At 49.3% G+C, this 17,988-nt stretch overlaps 1 long non-coding RNA gene across 1 annotated transcript; it reads left to right on the forward strand.

Annotated features, from left to right (window-relative positions):
- The first annotated feature begins 5,938 nt into the window (after positions 1–5,938).
- Positions 5,939–11,520, forward strand: LOC133892017 (uncharacterized). The gene is made up of 2 exons (XR_009904337.1): positions 5,939–6,381; positions 11,281–11,520. It is a non-coding gene; the product is annotated as an uncharacterized LOC133892017 (long non-coding RNA).
- The last annotated feature ends 6,468 nt before the right edge of the window (positions 11,521–17,988 follow it).

Raw genomic sequence — 17,988 nt, forward strand, 5'->3', positions numbered from 1 at the left:
GGGCTCTGTTGATAACACTCGGCGCTTTGGGACGTCAAGCAAGCCAACAGGGAATGGCAACAAAGGGAAGGCACCCGTTGAGTCAAATGCTACGAGTACCGTTCCAGTTTTCAGTCTAAAAAATGAGTGGCCAAGACCAGCGGTATGCCCTAATGTCCGGGAAATGTTAAATAAACAGTATGTCTTCCGACGGGACCTTATCAAGAGCCTCTTTGAATAAATGAATGAGCAAAAGCTTGTAAATTTACCTACTCCGGCAAGGCCTGAGCAGGTCACCATGATTGAGAATCCCTTGTATTGCCCATACCATCGGTATGTAGGGCATATCATTGAGGATTGTATTGCTTTCAAAGAATGGTTGCAAAGAGCGGTTGATGAGAAAAGATTGGCCCTCAAACCTGAAGCAATGAACCCTGATTATCGTACTACTAACATGGTGACGGTGAAGCATGATGTGTCATCGTCCGTCCATATAAACGAAGAAGAAGAGTATTGGGTGCCATTCATCCAAGTAGAAGATCAGTTTGAGAGGCTTCGGCTCACGCCCATCACTCATCGTGAGAAGGAGCAACAGTGGCAGCAGGTACTGCAAAGGCACCCTCCAAGAGCTCGGTGATCAAGCTATCAAGTTAATCCTCCTTCAGCGCGGATGCAAAGTGTACGGCGTGATCCAAGTCAACGACGTATGCCTCCCCGATTCATTCCCGAGTCGGAGGGAGATGAGTCTTTCCCACGAAGAATCACCACATTGCCTACACTAGGTCAATTCTTCCCTGAGACCTGGGGGCAGCCAACGACGTCAAGAGATGAACACGTTCTCGACACTACTCCGTCCTCCGAGGTGGCGCCATGCAATGCTATCACTGTGAGTGAGGATGAGGAGGACTCAAACTCGGGAGTCGCTATTATTCCCGAAGAGCGTGAGGCTCTTGAAGCGAAAGATGCATCTACTGAGGAGGGTGACATGGAAGAAGTACATATGAATTTGAGGAACGGGAGAGAACTTCCCGAGCCAGTAAAGCTCCAACGGCCTCGAATTGAAAAGGTCGATGGGTTGCAACGTGAAAAGCTCCCCACTAAAGAAGCCAAGCCTTCATCATCAAAAGCATTAGGTAACAGGGATGATGGCATGGAGTACAATGTCATTGCTCACTTAAAGCACATTCCAGCATTACTGAGCGTTTATGACGCATTGATGCTCATGCCGGATTTAAGAGAGGCCTTAATCAAGGCCCTTCAGGCTCCTCATGTATATGAGACGGCTATGGCCAAACATCGACTCCTTAGCATCCTAGACGAAGCCAATGAAATATCATTCTCTGAGGAAGATAAGATGGTTGAAACCAATAACCATAATCGACCACTCTACATTGAAGGAAACATTGGGAGCGCACATCTTCGCCGTGTACTCATAGACCCTGGCTCGGCGGTCAACCTTCTGCCTATTCGCAGCTTGACCCGAGCCGGGTATACTATGGATGATCTCGAGCCCACCAGTGTGGTTATATGTGGATATGATAGCAATGGGAGCAAAGCATTGGGCTCGATCACTGTAAAGCTGCAAATGTCCACTTTCAGCTTTAAGGTGAAATTCTTCGTGATTGAGTTCGTAACATCCTATTCGGCGCTATTGGGTAGACCGTGGATTCACAAATACCAAGTCGTCCCGTCTACATTGCACCAGTGCTTCAAGTTTATGGATAACAAAGGAGAGCAACACCGGATCATCGGTAATCTCTTCCCGTATACGGTGCAAGAGGTGCACCATGCAGATGCTAAGTACTTCTTCCCGGGCACTGGAGGAGAAGAACGTTTGCGGCGCTCTAACCCAGCAGCCGATGTTGTGATTACGCCTGACCCGACATCTTCTAGTTCTGAGATGGAGTTCCTCATCACACCATGCTCCAGGCAACAAGGCTCTCTCCCTCGTGTTCATGGGAGTATGGACCGAGGAAGGCTTCGATCGCGTGCTCCTGTGTCTCGACGACAACAAGGATCGGGGGCAATCAAAGAAGACAGGTCAGGTGCGTTTTGGAGTTGGAACTCCGCTTCGCCTCCCTCCACGACGCCCCTAATCACGGGGAACTTGGAGGCTTCCTCATCGACGTCATCAACAATTACCACCATGACGTGGTCAGAAGCTAAGACCTTAATAGAGGTGCCTCCTACTAAAGACGAGGGGAGCACATCTTCCCCGCTACTTTTCGAGTATAATGCTAATACCGAAAAACCTCTTGTAACAGCACATGAGGGCCCAACAGGCGCCCCTACAGGCAACATGCAAACATCACAGGTACCTAGCAAAGTGGCTGACTCTACGTCCCCTGAATATAAAGAGGGAAGAGTGAAAAAGATAGTCGCCAAAATAGAGAAGATCCTGAAGAGGATAAGGAGGAGATTATCGGGACTCTAAGGGTTGCACCAAGCATGGTCCCCTTGCTCGAGAAGTCCGGAATCAAGCTACGGAGGAACCAGAGATTACCATCTCCGCCCAACGTATGTGAGGAATGGTGGAGCCAGTCAGAACGACTCGTAAAGAAGGGTCGTCTCCCCCGTACTAGTTATGGATTGGGCTACTGTCCCTTCACCTCAGGTGAGGGCAACGAAGAGGATGAGGATGATCCCGAACTCGTCACATGTCATGCTATTTGTGCAGGTGAAGACTGGGGGCACGAGGATGAAGAAGAAGTGCCATCCGATGAAGAGGACTTGATCGAAATGTATGAAGTCCCTCATCAGCCCCGATCACTCTGCGCTGCTACGAACGCGCGACATGGCTTGAGAGACGAGCAATACCTCTTGGCCAAGATGCATGAAGCGATGCCAGTTCATCATGGAGAAATCCTCAATGCTGCCCCGGCTCCTTACCAGTTGGAAGACGGTGGGCAACAAACTGTAGATGAGCTTGTAGAGATTAATCTCGGGAGTGAGGATGATCCTCGCCCCACTTTTGTAAGCGCTACGCTCTCACTCGAAGAGCGTGAAGATTATAAACGATTTTTAATAAAATATCGAGACTATTTCGCATGGTCGTATAAAGAAATGCCGGGTCTTGACCCAAGTATTGCTACTCATAAATTAGCGATAGACCCGCAATTTCGTCCTATTAAACAGCATCCGCGGCGTTTCCGCCCGGAATTACAAGATGACATCATTGCCGAAGTTGATAAGTTGATTAAAGCGGGATTCATCAAAGAGGTGCAATATCCTCGATGGCTCGCTAATATCGTTCCGGTAATGAAGAAGAACGGGCAAGTTCAGGTTTGTGTAGACTTCCGTGACTTAAATCGTACTTGCCCAAAAGATGACTTTCCTATTCCGATCACCGAGTTAGTGATCGATTCTACTACAGGCTTTGGAGCCCTCTCTTTCATGGATGGGTTCTCCGGTTATAACCAGATCAAGATGGACCCACACGATGCCATCGACACAGCATTCCGTACCCCGAAGGGTAATTTTTACTATACCGTCATGCCCTTTGATTTGAAAAATGCAGGCGCCACATACCAGCGCGCTATGACGGTCATCTTTGATGACCTTATCCACCAGTCTGTAGAATGCTACATCGACGACTTGGTGGTCAAAACTCGAGAGCGTAAGCATCATCAAGAAGATTTGCGCATCGTATACGAGAGACTGCGCAAGTACCAACTTAAGATGAACCCGCTCAAGTGTGCCTTCGCCGTGCAGTCCGGCGTCTTTCTAGGCTTTATTGTGCGTTACCGAGGCATTGAGATTGAGCCGAAGAAGATAAAGGCAATCCTTAAGATGCCTCCACTAGAAAATTTGAGAGAGCTTAAGTCTTTACAGGGAAAGCTAGCATATATCAGACGCTTTATTTCTAATTTGTCGGGGCGAATCCAACCCTTGTCCAAGCTCATGAAGAAAGGCGCACCGTTCATTTGGGACGAGCAATGTCAAAACGCCTTTAACAGTATCAAGCAATATCTGCTTCATCCACCTGTGCTGATGGCCCCCATCAAAGGGTGGCCCCTCATATTGTATATCGCAGCACAATAAGCTTCCGTCGGAGCTCTTCTGGGGCAGATTAACGACGAAGGAAAGGAAGTCGCATGTTATTATCTCAGCAGGACTATGGCGGGAGCTGAACGCAACTACTCCCCCATTGAAAAGCTTTGCTTAGCGTTAATCTTTGCGCTCAAGAAACTGCGACACTACTTGCTAGCACATGAGGTCCAGCTTATTGCAAGAGCGGACCCCATGAAATACATCCTTAGTTAGCCCGCTCTCATAGGTAGGGTCGGAAAATGGGCGTTGTTAATGATGGAATACGACATCACATACGTTCCTCAGAAATCTGTCAAAGGGCAAGCACTAGCTGACTTCCTAGCAGCGCATCCCGTTCTGGATGATTTGCCCTTAGTCACAGAATTGCCCGATGAAGAGGCGTTCACAGTTGACACAGAAACTCCGTGGGAACTTTATTTCGATGGTGCATCACGTATGGAGTCTGACCCTGATGGGACTCCTCGTAGGAGAGCCGGTGCGGGGATAGTGTTTAAGAGCCCCAAAGGAGAAACACTATACCATTCATTCTCCTTGCTTAAGGAAGAATGCTCCAATAATGAAGCTGAGTACGAAGCCCTCATCTTCGGGCTGCTCCTTGCACTCTCTATGGATATACGCATTCTTTATGCATACAGAGACTCACAACTCGTTGTGAGGCAGGTTAACGGAGTCTATGAAGTGCGCAAACCTGAGTTGGTCCCATATTGGGAAGCCACTCGCAAGCTTATGGAGAAATTCGAGCTCATACATATTGAACACATTCCTCGAAGCAAGAACGCTTCAGCAGATGCTCTTGCAAAGCTAGCTGCAGCCCTCGTGCTGCCTGATGGGCAGGCAGAAGTAAAAATTGAGGAGAGATGGCTTCTATCGGCCGTACTTGAGCTTGTTCCTGAAGACCACGAAGTGAATGCTGTGGTAGATACTAAAGGTGATGAGCAGGCACCTCCCAAAGTCGCAGTGGAGTCCATTAATCATTCTATGCCTTCACTGGCTGGCACTCCCAGGGTCGCAGTGGAATCGAGGATCCCCTCAGGAGTGGCGCTGAGTTTCGTGGCAACTGAGGATTATCGTGAGCAGTGAAGCGTGCCAGTGCGGTTCATGCGGAACTGTGAAATCCTTCAACGCTATTGGCTGACACCGTGGCTGCTACTGGGTCGCAATAGAGTTGATAAAATCTCCCTCGAGAGGTTCTTCACTGGCTGGCACCTCCCAAGGTCGCAATGGAGTCTTTCATGACAACGCTGGCTGGCACCTCCTGAGGTCGCAGCGGAGTCAAATCCTTGTCAATGATACTGGCTGACGCCTCCCAAGGCCGCAGTAGAGTTGATATATTTTATTTGAGAAGTGGTTCATCTATCCACCACAAGTAAAAAAAAAATCATCACTGGCTGGCTCTGCAAAGAGAACGCAGCAAAATGCTCCGAGGTGATACTCGACAGCTGTTTTATTTCATCAAATTCATGTGCACCAAGTTAAGCCCCACTCTTTTCCTCGCGCGGGCTTAATTTGGTGGGGGGCATTTGTACAATTGCATTTTGTCATATATCCACATATTTTTTTATTTTTTTACATATACATGCATAAAAAAAGAAGAAGAGAGAGCTAAGCAGTAGCGTGCTTGTAATCCTCTTTCCAGCCCAAGTGCTATCTCCAGCTGGCTTTTTTTCTTTTTTCTGCACAGCAGCCCATTGGCCCTCTCGGACTCCCTCTTCCTCTCTAGGCCAGCCTGGCCTCCCTCTCTCTCCCTTTAGTGGTTTGGGTCCAGCCCATCCATTTGCTGCAGGCCGCCAGCCTCCTATCCTTTGCTGGGCCATGGTAGCCCTGGCTGGCCCAGACGCCACCTCCCTTTTTTTTCTCTCCCATCGCACTAGCCCAGGAGCAGCTCATCTGCTAGCTCCAGCCGCTCCTGCTTGAGCCGCCTCCATTCTCCAGAGGAGCAGCCGGACTCCATCTCCTTCAACAAAAAAAAAATCAAATCAAGCAACACAAAAATCCCCTCCAAATCTGGATCAGATAAGAAAGGGAATTTCATCTAGAAGGCCTCAAATGAGATCTCCACCGAATCCTAAACCGTTTCCCCTCTATCTCTAGCTCAAATCTTCAGTTGGAGAGAGATTCGACCGGCCACGAATTTCGAATCTCAACAAACTCAAGTTCTATCCTCTTATCTCGAATCCTCGCTGCTGCCTATATAAAGAGGGGAGATCGATCCAATGAAGGAGGAAGGAGGGAGATCGGCGAGATAGAGAGAGAGAGAGGGAAAGAGCACTTTTCCCCCTCCAATCCAGTGCCTCGTCGTCGCTCCTTTTGCTCGTCGGATCGCCATGGCCGTCCTCGTCGACGCTTGTGCTGGTGGGTCCCTGTAGAAGCTACCCCCTTCCCCTCCTTCTTGCTGCTCCACGGGGTACTACCCTCAGGCTAACGGATTGGCTGAAGCGTTCAATAAGACTCTCGTGGGTTTTCTGAAAAAGACAGTCACAAAAAACAAGAGAGATTGGCATGACCGTCTCTTCGAAGCATTATGAGCATATCGAGTCACTGTTCGTACACCCACACAATCGACGCCCTACTCACTTGTCTTTGGTACGGAGGCTGTCTTGCCACTAGAACTGGAGCTTCCTGCGCTCCGGATTGCCATACACAATGAAATCACACAAGATGAGAGGGCTCGCTTGCGGCTCCAAGAATTGGATGCCCTTGAAGAAGAGCGCCTCAACGCTCTCCAGAATTTACAATTCTATCGACAAAACATGATTCGAGCGTATGACAAGCTTGTCAAACCTCGCGTATTCAGGAAGGGTGAGCTAGTACTCGTCTTGAGGCGCCTGGTTATACTCACCGGCAAAAGCAAAGGCAAATTTGAGCCAAAATGGGAAGGGCCTTATGTTGTAGAACAAGTCTACGACGGAGGTGCCTACCAACTCATCAACCAGGAGGGCGTTCGTCCAATGCCCCCTATTAATGGCCGCTTTCTCAAAAAGTTTTTTGCTTAAAAAAAACCGTCTTCCATTCCCCTTGGATTAACATTGAAAAGGGGGAAATCCGAAGATAGTTGCGTATTTTCATAAAATAAAGGGTGTTGATCCACCCAACAATAATCATTGCCTTTCCACCTATCGCCGAGTTGTGATCCCCGGGTATGGCTACTTGCAGGATTAATCTCTAGAGATGTATGAAGTGTCATGACTGCTTTAAGATATGATAGTAAACACACACTGCACAAAAGACACATGTTCCTCTGTCTACGCTTGGGTGTCAAGGCTGACTCATTCTGCCTCCGAAGCGACCAACCGTTGTTAATCCCGTACTCTTCCACCCCAGCATAAGTGCACCCGGGGATGACTATAGGAAAAGAGCAAGAGAGGGCTACCTTCCCGACTCAAGTCGTGGGTATGTGTGCAGCTTCTTGCCACCCCGGTGTGATCAAAACAAGGGCCTTGTTACACCAAAAGTTGCCCGCGAGGTTTAGTACTACAAAACGTGGATGGTGGAATCTCAAAGGCATTCGCAATCCCAAGATCAAGCTCAAGTTCAAGCAAATTCAAAGATCCAATGAAGGTCAATTATATTTCAAAAAAAAAACCCAACGAAGGTGTCGTCAAATCAAAGCCCTTCCAATGATAAAGGAGAAGTACCAATAAATGTGCAAGCAAAGCCACCATCAATATGTGGCATGAAGACCGCGAATGCCGGAGAGTGACCATCGTCCACCATCCTCGCAAAAAAAATGGAGGCAACAATGCCACAGCTTGCTTCCTACCCATTTTTGATTTATGCCACTCACAAATACAGCCCCCAGGGAGTACAAGATTGTCAGCATGCTCTAGCCGAGGAGGCAGCTTTGGGAAAACCCCCACTGTTTTCATAAGTACTTTCAGATATGTGTTCTTCACACACGTACACCCAAGTGCTAATTAAATGCAACTGTCATGACTCTTTATCGTCTTCGAAGGAGGAGTCTCTTGTGACCATATCTTAGGGTCACCTCATAGCTCGGTGACATAAGAAAAGCCTATATTTCAAAACATCAAATGTATCAAACAGGGCTGTTAGTATGCATTTCCCCTTAATTATTAGTTAACCATTTTTTTTATAGCTATTGCAGCTTGATGAAGCAGAGAAGTACACCATCTGTGTGTTTACGGATCTGTGAAGTCTTCGCCTTCACTGGCTGGCACCTACCAAGGTCGCAGTGGAGTCTTATATTTATTTTACACCTTCACTGGCTGGCACCTCCCAAGGTCGCAGTGGAGTCTTTATTATGTTCTACAATTTCACTGGCAGGCACCTCCCAAGGTCGCAGTGGAGTCCATTGTTCATTATGCGCCTTCACTGGTTGGCACCTACCAAGGTCGCAGTGGAGTCTTATATTTATTTTACACCTTCACTGGCTGGCACCTCCCAAGGTCGCAGTGGAGTCTTTATTATGTTCTACAATTTCACTAGCAGGCACCTCCCAAGGTCGCAGTGGAGTCCATTAATCATTCTATGCCTTCACTGGCTGGCACCTCCCAGGGTCGCAGTGGAATCGAGGATCCCCTCAGGAGTGGCGCCGAGTTTCGTGGCAACTGAGGATTATCGTGAGCAGTGAAGCGTGCCAGTGCGGTTCATGCGGAACTGTGAAATCCTTCAACGCTATTGGCTGACACCGTGGCTGCTACTGGGTCGCAATAGAGTTGATAAAATCTCCCTCGAGAGGTTCTTCACTGGCTGGCACCTCCCAAGGTCGCAGTGGAGTCTTTCATGACAACGCTGGCTGACACCTCCTGAGGTCGCAGCGGAGTCAAATCCTTGTCAATGATACTGGCTGACGCCTCCCAAGGCCACAGTAGAGTTGATATATTTTATTTGAGGAGTGGTCCATCTATCCACCACAAGTAAAAAAAAATCATCACTGGCTGGCTCTGCAAAGAGAACGTAGCAAAATGCTCCGAGGTGATACTCGACAGCTGTTTTATTTCATCAAATTCATGTGCACCAAGTTAAGCCCCGCTCTTTTCCTCGCGCGGGCTTAATTTGGTGGGGGGCATTTGTACGATTGCATTTTGTCATATATCCACATATTTTTCTTATTTTTTTACATATACATGCATAAAAAAAGAAGAAGAGAGAGCTAAGCAGTAGCGTGCTTGTAATCCTCTTTCCAGCCCAAGTGCTATCTCCAGCTGGCTTGTTTTCTTTTTTCTGCACAGCAGCCCATTGGCCCTCTCGGACTCCCTCTTCCTCTCTAGGCCAGCCTGGCCTCCCTCTCTCTCCCTTTAGTGGTTTGGGTCCAGCCCATCCATTTGCTGCAGGCCGCCAGCCTCCTATCCTTTGCTGGGCCATGGTAGCCCTGGCTGGCCCAGACGCCACCTCCCTTTTTTTTCTCTCCCATCGCACTAGCCCAGGAGCAGCTCATCTGCTAGCTCCAGCCGCTCCTGCTTGAACCGCCTCCATTCTCCAGAGGAGCAGCCGGACTCCATCTCCTTCAACCAAAAAAAAAATCAAACCAAGCAACACAAAAATCCCCTCCAAATCCGGATCAGATAAGAAAGGGAATTTCATCTAGAAGGCCTCAAATGAGATCTCCACCGAATCCTAAACCGTTTCCCCTCTATCTCTAGCTCAAATCTTCAGTTGGAGAGAGATTCGACCGGCCACGAATTTCGAATCTCAACAAACTCGAGTTCTATCCTCTTATCTCGAATCCTCGCTGCTGCCTATATAAAGAGGGGAGATCGATCCAATGAAGGAGGGAGGAGGGAGATCGTCACCGCACTGTGCCTACAGGTGTTTTAGCCTGCCGGGCCGTGTGCCCGTGTCCGTGCCAAGCAGGTCACCGGCGTCTATGCCTCGTCTGTGCGTGTGTTGGTCGTGGCCTTCGTGCCCGTGCCGTGAGCAGATGGATTTGCTTCGTGCTGTGTCTTTTAGCCGGGGTGTTCGTAATTGAACCCGCGATGCTTTTTGGTGTTTTGGCCGGCAGCCTCCGTGCCATGTCCGTGCCCACAGGTGTTTTTGGCCGGCGTCGTGTGCCCGTGTCCATGCCTGTCTGTGATTTTGGGCTAGCCGATGCCTGCATGCGGTTGTGCGGTGAACAGGTGATCCGGTGCGCGCGTCTCTTGCCGCCGTGAGGAGGTGATGGGCTCCGGCGTGCGTCCCTCGCCGTCGTGAGGAGGTTACATGCTCCGGTGTGCACGTCTTTGGCCTTCGTTGTCATGGCGGTGCATTCGTGCCCGTACCGTGCATACAGGTGCTTTGGCCAAGCTATGCTTATGTTCTATGGTGATCCCGGCCAGTGCATTCGCGCCCGTGTCCATGGTGATGCCGGGCTATGCTGATTTGTAGGCTGCCCTATTTGTTATTAATCTGATAACAGAATCGGTGGTGGGCCTAGTGCAGTATGTGGCTATTTTATTGCCCTTCCAGATTGCATATTGAGCTAAAGCTTGTTCCTGACCAGTGCTGTTCAGGGTCTTATGCTGTTCCAGCGCTATCTCTTGATCTGAGGCTTAGTGAGTCATGTGGGCTTTGATAAATTACTGCTGCCCCTTTTGAGCACAGCTTTCCCAGGGATCCTGGTATATTGATCCCCTGCTAGCTGATGTTCATTTAGCACTGTTCTCTTTTCCTTGTACCACAAAGAGGTGGTTTTGCTCTCTGGCCTGGTAACATTTACCAGAGAGGATGGCCCGCTCTCGTGTTCGGCCTAGTGATCAGTTGATGATCGGTATGATGCTGTGTATGATGAGGCCTGTGGTTTTCGTTCTGTTACCTTGAGAATTGAATGGATGTTGACCTGGTGCCTTAGGGCTCCTCTGGTTGTTTGGCCTGGCTCTGATTCTCGTTGTTATGGCCCTTCTGTGGAGGCCCTATTGCCATGTGTGCTGTGACGTGTGAACCTGAGGCCCGATACTGTGATATCTTTGCGGCTTGTTGTTACCCTTACCCTTTGTGGTGTTCGCTGAGTTTCCTGTGGGAATTAAGAGTAGAGGTTGTAGATAGGAGCCTAGAGGCATGCATCGTTTGCCGGGCTCCCGACAGGTTGTAGCTGGTAAACGGACATGTAGCTAGACTCTCTCTCCCTCTATCTCTTTGTAGCACCTGAGGCTACGGCCGATGATGAGGGGTTGCCATGTCTGAGGCCTGTGTGGCCGATGATGATCTGGGATACATAAACAGTCTAAAAAGCTTATGCCAGACTGTTGTCCCGTACTTTACCTCATTTTATTGCTAACGCTTACTTTGCTTGGTCTTTGTTGCGTGTGACTACAGTCTTGCAGACTCGGAGACGACCTCGGTATGACGACCGCCAGCGCACTTAATCGGAGGTAGCCCGAAGACGGGCGTAATTAACCGGAGAGCTTCACGAAGCCCCGGGAACCAAGACAAAGCAATCGCCCAGATTGTGAAGATAGTCAGATAGCGTGTGCGTTGTGGAGTAAAAATGTATATGAGAAACTGTACTTTATGATTTCGACATGAATGAATAAAGTTACATGTTTTCGATTATTACATTCTCCTGTCTTTTGCATACTCTGTATACTGGCACGCCCGCAATATTACATACACAGTTTCAAATACAAATTCAAACGCGAGACATTTCGAATCCGCGAAACAAAATGGCACGCCCAGTGGGACATGGTTCTCCTCCCATCTTTGCTGCGCTGCGCTGGTCGTCAAGATGGTCTCCTGAGTCTACAAGTGCTGCAGGTGGTTTTGTCCCTGCCCGCGACTCGATTCCAACGATCCTGCAGTTTGGGACACTCCCACCCGTGGTCATCCTACAGCATGAAGGTTCAATTTACTCTAGGATGATGAAGGAGCCAACTTCAGCTCCCGCGACAAACAGGGCTCAGAAGAGAGCCTTCTCACAGATCAAGGAGGAGTGCCACGACATTATTGCCGAGGCCAAAGCCATGTTGAAGGGTTTTCCCCTCACGAGTAAAACAAAAGCTGAGTTGGTCATAGCACCAGACGCAGTTTGTGAGAACTTGCATCAAAGTGTGACCCTTGCTCGTTTAGAAGGAAGACTGCACGCACGCCAGAATTGCCGGCGAAAGATTGCTAAAGCTCAGAGGCTTCGACAACAGATCGCCTCCCGTTTTACTTCAAATTACATCACAGATGAAGAAGCGACTGCGAATGTGCTCACGCCTCGTGCATGGACTCAGCATGTGACACGAGCCAGACTCCCCGCTCGAGAGGCCATAGTAGAGGAGTTTTTGTCCCATCATCTTGGGAGGAGGCGCAAGCTCTACAATCCCAGTCTTGCTGGCTGCCAGCACTGGGTGCCTTGTTTTCACGTCGGTGTGACGACTGACCCTTCTTCGTCTAAAGACACAAATCAGTTTGCCGTGCTTCCAAGTGAAGTGCCAGCACCTAGACCTGATGAGCTACAACGACAACTACAACAACTTAGAGACCAAATGAACGGTCTCGAAAGACAGCTTCGCAGTACAACTACGTTAGAAGTTCCAAGGACTGGGGGCAATCCTCGTCCTACAAATCATCATCAAGATCACCGCGCCGAGGTTCCTCGACAAAGAGGCCCTCCGCCTACAACATATCGGCCACGACAAATGCAGCCACCCACTCGTTGGGATCAAGAGTCGCATCGCCAAGACTACGCATATCCAAGAAGGACCTTTAGGCATGACCGGAGGCTTCCCTAGGAGGCGGCTTCCTCCAGCTACGAAGCCCCGAGGCACGAGGCTCCTATACGACCAGCACGTCGTCCCGCTTCATCAGCTAGATACTCAGCCCCGTATATTCTCAACGAGAATCAACGGAGGCACGAGCGAAGGAAGAGAAACCGGCAAGCCTGGTTCCGTGAATTACAGGACATAGTTCTACGTCATGTACAAGTCTGCGTTCGGGCGGATGGCCAAGTCCGCCCAAAGGACGGAAGAGTTAGCGTTCGGGTAACACCGAATCTCGAGCAAAATTCGAGATACAATTTCCTCTTAGAACGCCTGGCTCCAAAGTCACGGCAAACACAAGACAATGGCTCTATCCCTGTTTCAACAGGGCCTGCCGGGCAGCAACAAAGGGTTGAGCCACCTCAACCCTCTCAAGTCATCACTACTAAAGAAAATGAAAAGCCAGTAACAGAGGACAAACCTGCAAATGTCCCTGAGGAAGTGACACCGCCATCTACTACTAAAGGGTCCCGACAGCTTATAGAACCAAACTCAGATGCTTCGACAAACTATGATACTACGTCTGAGAGCTCTAAAAAGTCCGATAATGCAGATGTCATGATGTGCGGCACAATCGGAGTATTGAGTCTCGAAGGGTCGGATTCTGACTGAGAGCCTTTGCCCGTCACACACGAGCTAGAGTACTCCTCTGATGAAGAGATTGTGCCAAATCCCAAGGCATGGTTCAACAGATCCTCACAACTTGTTGCAAAGTTACAAAAGGAGGCCATAATTGCCCCTTGCTTTCTGGTATCTGGAAAGTGTAAATCACTTGACGGGGGGTCATCTCCGTGTGATCACCACAATACTTACAGGAGTATTCCATCACACTTGCCACAAGATAAGGGGCAGTTACACACGGTGGCTACACGCCCTGGTCCGGACACACGCTTGAAGACAACTGCTCAACAAAGAATAGAGAGTAGCCCCGGTACATCCGAAGATGAGGGACAGTATAGCTCGGGGACTCATACAGTGGACTCTCTTGAAACCCGCTCTCAGTCGCCGCATTATTCCCAGCTAGCACATTCCGCTTTGTCTGGGGATGAAGGAGAATTAGAAGGCAACAATATTGCGCCTGTAAACATGGCTAATGAAAATGATGGTACTCATCAGGAGCCATCCGCGGGGACGGGAACAAATGGGCAGAACCAGCAGGTACCCCCGCATCCGGACGCTCAAGATGAGCAAAATAGCGCTCTTGGAAGACAAGTGAGTGAGTTGTCTGCAAGAGTGGACCAACTATGTGCCATGATGATGCATTTCACGTCAGGGGGCGCACGGCAACTGCACCCTCATACACTACAGGTCGCTCAAGCTGACCCGCAATTCGCGGAAATGGAAGCTGCGTCTCAGCCCCGCCATCCTCCTCCAGTAGGGGCAGGGGGCGCACCTAGCTACCAGATAGGCGCCACTCCTCCGCCTATTATTGCAGCGCCAGCAAATTCAGTTACACACACTGTGCCGGCTTTAACATTAAGAGATTACCACAGTATTGCAGAAGATGTGATTAACAGGAGAATGCGTCAGCTGGCGACCGATCAGGCCCCAAGAACATTAGAAAGCGAGCTCGATAAGCCATATGAATCATGGCCCGACCGAGTTGCATTTCCCGCAGGTTGGCATCCGCCGAAGTTTCGCCTGTTTGATGGAACCGGGGACGCCACTGAGCACCTTGTATATTTTGAGTCAGTATGTGGAGATACCGCCAACAACCCTTCATTATTACTGCGCCAGTTCTCGGCTTCCTTGACGGGAGCCACCTTCCACTGGTATAGTCGTTTACCTGCAGGTTCAGTATCTAGTTGGGTTGCCATGAAGGAGCTTTTTAAATCACATTTTATCACCATGAGGAAAGACATCTCGATTCTAGAATTGTCTCAAATAAGACAAAGGCGGGACGAGAGAATTGAAGATTACATCGTCCGCTTCAGAAACAACTATGTCCGACTTGCAAGAGAGATGCATCCAGAAGATGCTGTGCAGATGTGCATCCACGGCATGTTGCAACATTGGTTGGTCGGCGTGTCAAGACGTGACCCCAAGACGTTTAGTTCGCTTGGTGATTCTATTGCAGCCACCAAGTTGGAGTTCGAAAAGGTACCCCATATCATGGAGATGTACAAGAACGTGGGCTCTGTTGATAACACTCGGCGCTTTGGGACGTCAAGCAAGCCAACAGGGAATGGCAACAAAGGGAAGGCACCCGTTGAGTCAAATGCTACGAGTACCGTTCCAGTTTTCAGTCTAAAAAATGAGTGGCCAAGACCAGCGGTATGCCCTAATGTCCGGGAAATGTTAAATAAACAGTATGTCTTCCGACGGGACCTTATCAAGAGCCTCTTTGAATAAATGAATGAGCAAAAGCTTGTAAATTTACCTACTCCGGCAAGGCCTGAGCAGGTCACCATGATTGAGAATCCCTTGTATTGCCCATACCATCGGTATGTAGGGCATATCATTGAGGATTGTATTGCTTTCAAAGAATGGTTGCAAAGAGCGGTTGATGAGAAAAGATTGGCCCTCAAACCTGAAGCAATGAACCCTGATTATCGTACTACTAACATGGTGACGGTGAAGCATGATGTGTCATCGTCCGTCCATATAAACGAAGAAGAAGAGTATTGGGTGCCATTCATCCAAGTAGAAGATCAGTTTGAGAGGCTTCGGCTCACGCCCATCACTCATCGTGAGAAGGAGCAACAGTGGCAGCAGGTACTGCAAAGGCACCCTCCAAGAGCTCGGTGATCAAGCTATCAAGTTAATCCTCCTTCAGCGCGGATGCAAAGTGTACGGCGTGATCCAAGTCAACGACGTATGCCTCCCCGATTCATTCCCGAGTCGGAGGGAGATGAGTCTTTCCCACGAAGAATCACCACATTGCCTACACTAGGTCAATTCTTCCCTGAGACCTGGGGGCAGCCAACGACGTCAAGAGATGAACACGTTCTCGACACTACTCCGTCCTCCGAGGTGGCGCCATGCAATGCTATCACTGTGAGTGAGGATGAGGAGGACTCAAACTCGGGAGTCGCTATTATTCCCGAAGAGCGTGAGGCTCTTGAAGCGAAAGATGCATCTACTGAGGAGGGTGACATGGAAGAAGTACATATGAATTTGAGGAACGGGAGAGAACTTCCCGAGCCAGTAAAGCTCCAACGGCCTCGAATTGAAAAGGTCGATGGGTTGCAACGTGAAAAGCTCCCCACTAAAGAAGCCAAGCCTTCATCATCAAAAGCATTAGGTAACAGGGATGATGGCATGGAGTACAATGTCATTGCTCACTTAAAGCACATTCCAGCATTACTGAGCGTTTATGACGCATTGATGCTCATGCCGGATTTAAGAGAGGCCTTAATCAAGGCCCTTCAGGCTCCTCATGTATATGAGACGGCTATGGCCAAACATCGACTCCTTAGCATCCTAGACGAAGCCAATGAAATATCATTCTCTGAGGAAGATAAGATGGTTGAAACCAATAACCATAATCGACCACTCTACATTGAAGGAAACATTGGGAGCGCACATCTTCGCCGTGTACTCATAGACCCTGGCTCGGCGGTCAACCTTCTGCCTATTCGCAGCTTGACCCGAGCCGGGTATACTATGGATGATCTCGAGCCCACCAGTGTGGTTATATGTGGATATGATAGCAATGGGAGCAAAGCATTGGGCTCGATCACTGTAAAGCTGCAAATGTCCACTTTCAGCTTTAAGGTGAAATTCTTCGTGATTGAGTTCGTAACATCCTATTCGGCGCTATTGGGTAGACCGTGGATTCACAAATACCAAGTCGTCCCGTCTACATTGCACCAGTGCTTCAAGTTTATGGATAACAAAGGAGAGCAACACCGGATCATCGGTAATCTCTTCCCGTATACGGTGCAAGAGGTGCACCATGCAGATGCTAAGTACTTCTTCCCGGGCACTGGAGGAGAAGAACGTTTGCGGCGCTCTAACCCAGCAGCCGATGTTGTGATTACGCCTGACCCGACATCTTCTAGTTCTGAGATGGAGTTCCTCATCACACCATGCTCCAGGCAACAAGGCTCTCTCCCTCGTGTTCATGGGAGTATGGACCGAGGAAGGCTTCGATCGCGTGCTCCTGTGTCTCGACGACAACAAGGATCGGGGGCAATCAAAGAAGACAGGTCAGGTGCGTTTTGGAGTTGGAACTCCGCTTCGCCTCCCTCCACGACGCCCCTAATCACGGGGAACTTGGAGGCTTCCTCATCGACGTCATCAACAATTACCACCATGACGTGGTCAGAAGCTAAGACCTTAATAGAGGTGCCTCCTACTAAAGACGAGGGGAGCACATCTTCCCCGCTACTTTTCGAGTATAATGCTAATACCGAAAAACCTCTTGTAACAGCACATGAGGGCCCAACAGGCGCCCCTACAGGCAACATGCAAACATCACAGGTACCTAGCAAAGTGGCTGACTCTACGTCCCCTGAATATAAAGAGGGAAGAGTGAAAAAGATAGTCGCCAAAATAGAGAAGATCCTGAAGAGGATAAGGAGGAGATTATCGGGACTCTAAGGGTTGCACCAAGCATGGTCCCCTTGCTCGAGAAGTCCGGAATCAAGCTACGGAGGAACCAGAGATTACCATCTCCGCCCAACGTATGTGAGGAATGGTGGAGCCAGTCAGAACGACTCGTAAAGAAGGGTCGTCTCCCCCGTACTAGTTATGGATTGGGCTACTGTCCCTTCACCTCAGGTGAGGGCAACGAAGAGGATGAGGATGATCCCGAACTCGTCACATGTCATGCTATTTGTGCAGGTGAAGACTGGGGGCACGAGGATGAAGAAGAAGTGCCATCCGATGAAGAGGACTTGATCGAAATGTATGAAGTCCCTCATCAGCCCCGATCACTCTGCGCTGCTACGAACGCGCGACATGGCTTGAGAGACGAGCAATACCTCTTGGCCAAGATGCATGAAGCGATGCCAGTTCATCATGGAGAAATCCTCAATGCTGCCCCGGCTCCTTACCAGTTGGAAGACGGTGGGCAACAAACTGTAGATGAGCTTGTAGAGATTAATCTCGGGAGTGAGGATGATCCTCGCCCCACTTTTGTAAGCGCTACGCTCTCACTCGAAGAGCGTGAAGATTATAAACGATTTTTAATAAAATATCGAGACTATTTCGCATGGTCGTATAAAGAAATGCCGGGTCTTGACCCAAGTATTGCTACTCATAAATTAGCGATAGACCCGCAATTTCGTCCTATTAAACAGCATCCGCGGCGTTTCCGCCCGGAATTACAAGATGA

Source organism: Phragmites australis, chromosome 15, assembly GCF_958298935.1.
Source record: "Phragmites australis chromosome 15, lpPhrAust1.1, whole genome shotgun sequence".
In the NCBI taxonomy this organism is placed as follows: Eukaryota; Viridiplantae; Streptophyta; class Magnoliopsida; order Poales; family Poaceae; genus Phragmites; species Phragmites australis.